We start from the raw sequence: 8,561 nt of genomic DNA on the forward strand, positions 1-8,561 counted from the left end.
ACGTACAAAAGCGCATTGGGAGAATCATTTTGGAGACTGGGTTGCACAGCTTAAACTCTCGTAAGCACCGAGTTACACGGAGCGGCATACTGGGCTGGTTTTATGAAATGGTAATATTTAGCACTGCAAGATCAGCTATGTACACAAAACATTAATAACCAATGATTCTCTTATTCAGTCTTATATGGTTAAAGAAAGCCAAGAATGAGTGTTTCTGGTCTCCCTTTTATGACTCAAGTAACAGTAAATCACAGAAGGGCTTACAGCTTGTTAAGCAGAACTAGATAATCCCCTGTTAAATCCACGTGCATCCCCACCACCCCGGTCTTGGCTTTGCAGCCGTGTGCAATTTCCACACCCTCCCAACACCCACCTGGCTACAGAACAAGCGGGTACACACTGCTTGTTTTTTCCACGGAGGAATATTGCTGCCACGCTCTCCCAGCACACAGCCCAGACAGGACAAATCTCTGCTCTGAAGGCTGACAACTTGGCTGCATACAACATCTCCCTGTCAAATCACCCCCAAAATAAGTTTACTTTATCTCGACAGGATATATCTGCGATAATCCTTTATCACTGGTTTATACACGCAGCTACATATACAACAGCTCTTTGAAGATGCCGTTTGTGAAATATTTTCCCAGAGCTAAAAATGAATTATAAAAGAATATCCTAGTGCCCAAATACCAGATAACTAAATGTAATTTGTCCAGAGAAGGGGCAACAGGCACAAAACAGAGCATGGGAAGTTCCACCTGAACATGAGGAAAAAATTCTTTCCTGTGAGGGTGATGGAGCACTGGAACAGCTGCCCAGGGAGGGTGCAGAGTCTCCTTGTCTGGAGAGATCCAAACCCTCCTGGATGCACTCCTCCTGGACATGCAACTGCTGGAAGTGACTGCTTTAGCAAGGGGTTGGAATGGATGAGCTCCAGAGGGCTCTTCCAAGTCCCATCACTCTGGGATTCTGTGATGATGCCCTTTACTTAGACGGTTTCTCCAGCGATAACCTTTACTATGGTTTTTCCACCAGTACAGCTTTCTACGCATCTTAAAAAAAAATTCTCAAAAGTTCTGAACATGTATCCTTGTACTGATGCATGCTGGAATCTCATTAATTAAGCAATCACAGTTGCATAATAGTGCAACCATGACAGGGCTTGTTCAAATGTGTGTCAGCCCCATTCCTCAGCCCTTCCAACTGGACCCTGTGCCACCCTGGGAACCAAATGTTTGCACCGTAAGGGCAGCAGAGGCTTCTGAATGCATCCAAAGGCCTGATAAACATGTTTCGGCCACATCCTTGTAAGGCCTCAGACAGCTCTTCAACAGTGACGCACGGACAGCCACCACCCGCAAAACAAAACCAGGCAGAAAGGGGTTGATGGAAGCTTTGGTAGGGTAAAAAACAAAATCCAGAAGCCCTGTAATACTTCTGTAATTAGTGCGGATTATTCTATACAAATATTTATCTTGTTCATCCTGCTTTTATCAATTCACAGAGCTTGGCCACAGATACAACACAATCTATGCGCTTTCACACTTAGTATGGTTGGAAGCACTGACTGCTTCATTAGAAGGTTCTGACAATGGGTCATAGACCTATAGGAAGATTAGTAGTCAGAGATATTACCTGTACAGAATCAAAGAATCACAGAATAGTTTGGTTGGAAAAGATGTTTGAAATTGAGTCCAACTGTGCCTGTCTAAACCAGATTCCTGAGCACCTCATCTACCCATCCTTTAAACCCCTCCAGGGATGGGGACTCCACCACCTCCCTGCGCAGCCTCTGCCACAGCCTCAGAACCCTTTCGGCGAAGACATTTTTCCTGATGTCTAATGCAAACCTGCCCTGGTGCAACTTAAGGCCATTCCCTCTCATCCTATCACCTGTCACTTGTGAGAAGAGACCAACACCCATCTCACCACACCCTTCTTTCAGGCAGTTGTAGACAGTGATGAGGTCTCCCGTCAGCCTCCTTTTCTCCAGGCTAATTAGCCCCAGATCCCTCAGCCACCCCACATAACCCTTGGTTCAGCCTCTTCCCCAGCTTCATTACCCTTCTCTGGATGTGCTTCAGTCCCTCTATGTCCTTCTCGTAGCCCAAAACTGATGGTTTGGTGACATAACATCCTTCAATGGGTAAAAACCCACGTCTGATCCCATCAGGTCCACTCCTGTTAAAAAAGGCTCTGTGAGCAGACACACACGAAGAACCACACCACTGCCACCAGCCCTTTCAGTCACCAGGCGTGCTCCAATACAGCATCAACCCTCTCCCATCCATCTCTGTCTACAAATCTGTATGCTCTGGTTTTGAGGCAAAGTCCATCAGCAGGACAATAAAAAATGTTTCTTTTTCCATAGGCACTGAGCTCAGACAAAAAAATCAAATGATTTTCTTATAATAAAGCAATAGCCAGACCAGGAGAAGGGAATTCTGGATTTTGGGTGAAGAAAGAGGCTTGTACAGCTAAAGGTAAAACACATTATCAGTTTGTTCTTAAGCCACCAAAGGTATATGTTACACAGCAGGGTCTTCTGGCAATCCCACTCACTGCTTCCTGTCTAACCCTTTGGAAATAGCAGCCATATATTCACATCCTGTAACATTAAGTTTGGCTGGCATTTTGGAATAATATCCATGTTTGCACAGCAAAGTGACCCTTCAGTTTGCCCGGCTGTCGAGAGTCATTCCAATGGGGTGAAACTGTACACAGAGCCAAGATATTCTACCCACGCTTTAAGCTCTTAATCCTCTACCCCAGACAACCGCTTACTTCTCTCGGAAGCATGCAAAAAATTGCTGCAACATTTAATCCATCACAGAACATCAGCTTACGCTTGAAAACATTGCATTTGTCCTTCTTTTTGGACTTTTAATACTTATGGATAGCTGCACACTTCAGTCTTTTCCTGGAGGCAGCATCAAGACTGATGTACTTAGTTGTAGCTTAACAATTCTAAACAAGGTTTAACTGAGAATGATATTTCAATTTGAAAAGTACAGCCACATAATTATGCAGTCCTCCATGGCCTCAAAATAAAAGTCACCCTTGGATTCCGTCACCTTTCAACATCTAACCATTTCTAAATAACTTCATATTGATGGCTATGGAGCTTGAACTTTCTGCTCTATTATGAGACCTGCATGACTTTTCAGAGAGAAACCACGTAGCATCCACATATTTTAGGATTTCAGCTCGTGTTCAAGATGACTTTGCCTGCCTAGAATTTACTTCCTTTTCCAATATGCACTGGCTGCTCGTGATCTTCAGAGAGGAAGACAAATAACACTTCACTTCTGGTGCTCTGGCAAGTGGTGTTCTGCTTCTGTTGCTCAAAACTCTGTGGCACCAGTGCTGGCAGCAGCTCCTCTGCCAAAGAGCCGAGGTCCACTGCAGGCAAAGCCCTTCAGCCCACACCGCCAGAGAGGAGCGGCTCCTTCGAGCACACCAGGTATGTCCTTCCCTAGGAAAAACGAGTGGGAAAGAGGACCTTCTGAACTTGTGCTTCTATCTGCATTATGTATTGCTTTAATACACCTCTTTTCCAGTGGGATCAAAGAATGAGCTGTTTTAGGTTACGGTCTGTTAATAATATAGTAATACCAGCGGCAAGTGTACGGGAAGAGATAGGAGTAGGACAGCAGTGATGAGTATGGTTCAGATGAATGTGGGAATTTAATATAGCGAGAAGGCTGGTAGTTTTAAGTTGATGGCAGCTGTAATAAAGTTGACTGCCTCTAAGACTGATGAGACACCTGCTAGGTGAAGGGAGAAGATAACTAGATCTACTGAGGCTCCGGCGTGGGCTAGATTACCAGCTAGTGGTGGGTATACTGTTCATCCTGCTCCTGCACCTGCTTCTACTGCAGATGAGGCTAATAGTCACAGGAAGGATGGAGGCAGCAGTCAGAAGCTTATGTTGGTTATATGTAAGAATGCCATGCTGGGGGCACCAATTATAAGTGGGACTAATTGGTTTCCAAACCCTCCAATCATTTTTGGTATAACTGGGAAGGTTATTACGAAGGTACATGCAGTGACAACTATGTTGTAGATTGGGTCACCTCCTAAGAGGGCTCCTGGTTAGCCCAGAGCAGACGGCAGTTCCAATTATGCCAGCTCAAGAACCAAAGATTAGGTACAGAGTGCCATTACCTCTATGGTTAGTTGAAAAAAAATCATTGGGTAGTGAAAGTCACGGGTAATATGGGTTAGTGTTGAGGCATTAGGCTATAGACCTTTTTGCAGAGATTTGATTTCTCCTCTTATCAGCTGTGTGAAGTTCATGTTGAGTTGCAAGCTCACTGATGCACATTAAATGTGCTGGAATCTGGCAGATGGAGGTCTGTTGGTGTAGGCATCCAGCTGTTAACTAGAACCTTCTGGGATCAAGGCCCACCTGTCTAGTCTAAGACCGTAGCTTAATTAAAGCATTTGAGTTGTATTGAGGAGATGCAGGTTAATACCCTGCAGGTCTTTGCAGAAACTAAGAGGTTGTAACATTTGTTTAAGGCTTTGAAGGCCTTTGGTTTAGGTCCACAGAGAATCAGCATGTGATTTTCCTTGGAGGATCATCCTCTGGCCTTCACTGTGTCACTAAAAAGCCAACCAGCCTCCCTAAAGCAAACTGGAAGAAAGCAACTGCAGCACCCATCTGCTTAGAATTCTGAGTTACTGAGTATAAACAATTTACGTAACATTCTACAGTAGCCATAAACATGGTTGTAGTTTAGTTTTCTTCAGAGAAAGGAAGCCAGCATGAAACTACAGTTTGTTAAACACTCACCCAACATCAAACCCAAAGTGCCTACTTTCCAAACTTTGTTGTACAAAGCTGAAAAGGAAGGACAGGCAGCAGTAACTTCCAACGCACGTGGTGTTTGCTGTATCTTTATGCTCAGCTTAAAGGTAACAAGCAGCCTTGCCATATGCACACGACACCAGGCAGTTTTCCTTTAACATTATCAGGGCTGACAAGAACAAGATGCTTCCCTTTCTGTTTCAAAGCATTCTGTTTTTTCCTTGGGAGGGGGTACGCAGCAGCACAGGGAAGGGATGGGAAAAGATATCCAAACAGCTATGATCCAAACTAAGTGATCTATCTGTTTTACACCACCAATGCCCCATTTCTAGGCTGCATGAGAGCAACTCACGGGCCAATACAAGACCCCAGGGAAGGAATTGAGTGTTAGAAAGCACTGAGAACCCTTTCTAAGCAAGCAAGAATTTTTTAAGTCACACTAAATTCAAATCAAGCCTTTCAAATAGGGAATGACAAACACGCAATCAAAACTGTCCTACAATTTGCCTCACATGGGAGATCACCTCCAGCTCTGCCTGTCCTGGCATCAGTGTGTACTATGGTCACACTCCACCCATGTGCTTTCATTAAAAGCCAGGAGCATCTAACCACAAGTTCTGTCCCAATGACAAGTGGGTGCCTCATGACTGATGACAACGTTCATAACCAGAGATGACAACTCTGTAAGATGTTGCTTTAACACACACAGGACTGCCAAATCTTTCAAGCAGTTCCCATTTACAGTCTCACAGGCCCCTCAGTCACATCAAGACCAGGCTCTGGGATGTCACATGTACCTACACCCCTACCTGATGCAAAGCCAGAGACTAACAATCTACCACACAAAAAAAAAAACAAGTTTCTTCATGCAGAAATACCTTTCCCAGAAGAGTGAGATGCACCCACAGCACTGGTCGTTTCAATTCTGCGTGGACTCGGAGCTTAGAGGTTCAGTAACCACTGTGTCAGAGCAGACAGCCACAAAGACAATGCTGCACTGCCGAGACAACTGCCAGATGTGACATTTGCAGGAAACCTCTGGTTAGTAAAGCAAATTAAACTGTGCACCTAACAGGCAAATCCCCTGATAGCACATGATATTTAATGCAGAGCGACTCTCAGTGCCAGCAGAGAACTCCACGGACTTTCCAACCAAGATGCTGCAGAGCACAGAGATGGGGTCAGTGGATTTTATGACTCTAAAAAAGGAAATCTGCAGGCAAAGCACGGAGGAAGTTTACTGTTCTTATTTATAACAAAAGGACAACAGAATCCCATGACTGAAAGTTTCCATAGCTACTTCCATCGAAAAGGAAAGATAACACACATTTAGTGACAGAACTCAAATATGTGTTTCCTAATGGCCACGTGGTTATTACCTCGAGGGGTGCTTATTCACCAAAGGCATCCCAGAAAACAAAATCTCTCTCATGCTCTGATGAAGACACAAGCGTGGTGCACTGCTCCTGCTAAACAGAGCAGTAAGACTGCACATAAAATCCATCCTGGGACCAGCGTATGCAGAGGAAAGGGGCAGTTCCTGCTCTGCAGAACCAGGGAGCTCTTCTGCAGCAGCTCAGGACAGGACAGTCAGGTCTGAGCTTTGCCATCCCTGGGGCAGGAGTACTGCAAAGCCAGCGTAAGCACTCCAGATCTCTTGCCAGTGCTTACACCCACCTTGGTTAGCTAGGAAAGGTCTACTTTGTAGATCTAAAAATTACAAATCATGAGTTCTTCAGGGATGGAGGCCTATGATTGGACTGTAAGCCAGCTAACCATCCCAAGAAGGAGCATTATGAAAAACACAAAAGAGAAATTGCTCTGCATTGTAAAGAAGAGCTAGATCTGGCTCAAGCTGTCAGAACCCAGACACTGGGCACGGCTCTGTGTACCTCCACCCCCTGGCATGAACTGGGAGCACCTGCAGTAAGCCGGAGATGTTCTAACACTGGTAATGCAGATGCTGCAGAAGAGACTTCTGTTCCCACACCTATACAAGCAACATTAGCGCACCCAGGATGTGCGGAAGTGTAAGAGTCACCTCCAGAAAACCAAGCAATTCCTCAGGCAGGACTCCCACTTCTACACCACACCACAACCTGCAGGTCCAACACAGTGTCCAGTCGCCTCTGCTGCTGATGGAAAGCACACAGGTGGAATTGGGCCACTTTGGGGAACTGGAAAATAACAAATCTGGTGGTAGAAGTAACGTACTAAACAACAGTGCTTCCATGTCAATTTGCCTACAAAACAAAAGGCCCCTGCCTTAAATCGCAGCAGCAGGGACTGCCACAGCGTTAACAACTTCAGCCCCTATGCAACAGGTCTATTGTAACAGCAGACTTGCAATCTCCTTTGGAAATACCGGGGTCTTCTCAGATCTGCTTTGTAACCACATCCTCAGCTTATTGTCAAGCAGAAACAGCGTAAAACCCTCGCTTCTCTTGCTGCAGTTGCCAGGAGACTGGGGAAAACAGCCTGCATGCTGGTGCCTTTGGAAAACAGCCGGACGGGAGGGTGTGGAGAAGAAAGTAGAAAGAAGTTACCCATTCTGCATTGGTAATAAAGCTGAAAGAAACCTGGAGAAGCTGACTGTCAGCCTGGGGTGAGCTCTGGGCATCCCTGCCGGTTTGCTTTGAGGCACTCAGTTGTCAGTTTTAGTTCTGCCACATGGGATTTGCCTCTACCAGAGCCCAATCCCTCAGTGACAAGTTTGTGTTTTCGCCCACAGGAAAGACGCTTTCTGTCACACAAAGGTTGGTAGCTCCAATCAAAGTTCTTTGCTGCAAGCTCAAGCCCTGATTTTTTGATGAATCAGAAAAAAAAAGGTTATTCGGTTCTTTGCTAAATACTCAATTGCTTGAAAAAAATGGGAATAACTTCTGAATGTTTGAGCTTTTCTTTCACTGCTCAATTTTCCCTTTTTCTACATCCCTGAACGTTGGCTTCCTTCAACAGAAAGGTTAGGGTGCTGCACAAAGTGAGAACTGCCCTCGAAAGGGAGAGATTCAACTGAGGTTGGTTGACAACTTTGATTTGATAAGAAGTTCTTTCTTATACTTTATGTTTCTCTTCCAAACTCATTTGTCTTGGCAAATTGCAGTTTTCTTCTTCTGCGAGGGTTTCATCTGGACACAAAGGGAATACTGCTTATTTTAATTTTAGGCTTAGATGTGGAAGCTATTGGAAAAAGTTTGCTGTGGGTCATACTCTGAAAGTTGACCTTCATCCCAAAACGGATACTGAGGCTTCTGCTGTTTCTGGGGAGAGAAAAACAAAAACAACCCAAAAAGAAAGGGTTTCTTAGAATTAATTACAAGCTCAGTCTCAGAGGGCCAGAGGTTTTTAAAGTATTTGTGATCATCCAAAGCCTTATCTTATCTGATCCACTCCTCTCATCCTTCCTTCAAAAAATGACCATAAGGTGGATGGAAAGAGGAAAAGGAGGATGGAAAGAGGACTGGGTACCTTCTGGGGAACAGATGAAAAGCCTCGAGCGTGGTCCTCCCTGAAGGTCAGCTAGAGGAAATGGACCAAGCCCAGAGGCAAGGAGCTGAGTGAGGACCAGACCATTTCCCTGCCTCTGACACCCAAGAAAGTAAGCGAAACAATACTTCTACGTTACAGCACCTGCCTTGAAGAGCTCAGATTCTCAGAAAGGCTGAACACTCGCGCTGTCACGGAAACAGAATAAATCACAGTCCAAACTCATCACCCAAAAGCAATAAACAATTGAGCGTTCTGGCTT

The 8,561-nt window shown here is 45.0% G+C and overlaps 1 protein-coding gene across 7 annotated transcripts in view; it reads right to left on the reverse strand.

Moving 5' to 3' along the window:
* MED12L (mediator complex subunit 12L) overlaps nucleotides 1–8,561 on the reverse strand; it is a 134,953-nt gene that overhangs the window by 75,952 nt on the left and 50,440 nt on the right. The gene's annotated exons all lie outside the window — the stretch shown is intronic.

This window comes from Cuculus canorus, chromosome 9 (assembly GCF_017976375.1).
Source record: "Cuculus canorus isolate bCucCan1 chromosome 9, bCucCan1.pri, whole genome shotgun sequence".
Classification (NCBI taxonomy): domain Eukaryota; kingdom Metazoa; phylum Chordata; class Aves; order Cuculiformes; family Cuculidae; genus Cuculus; species Cuculus canorus.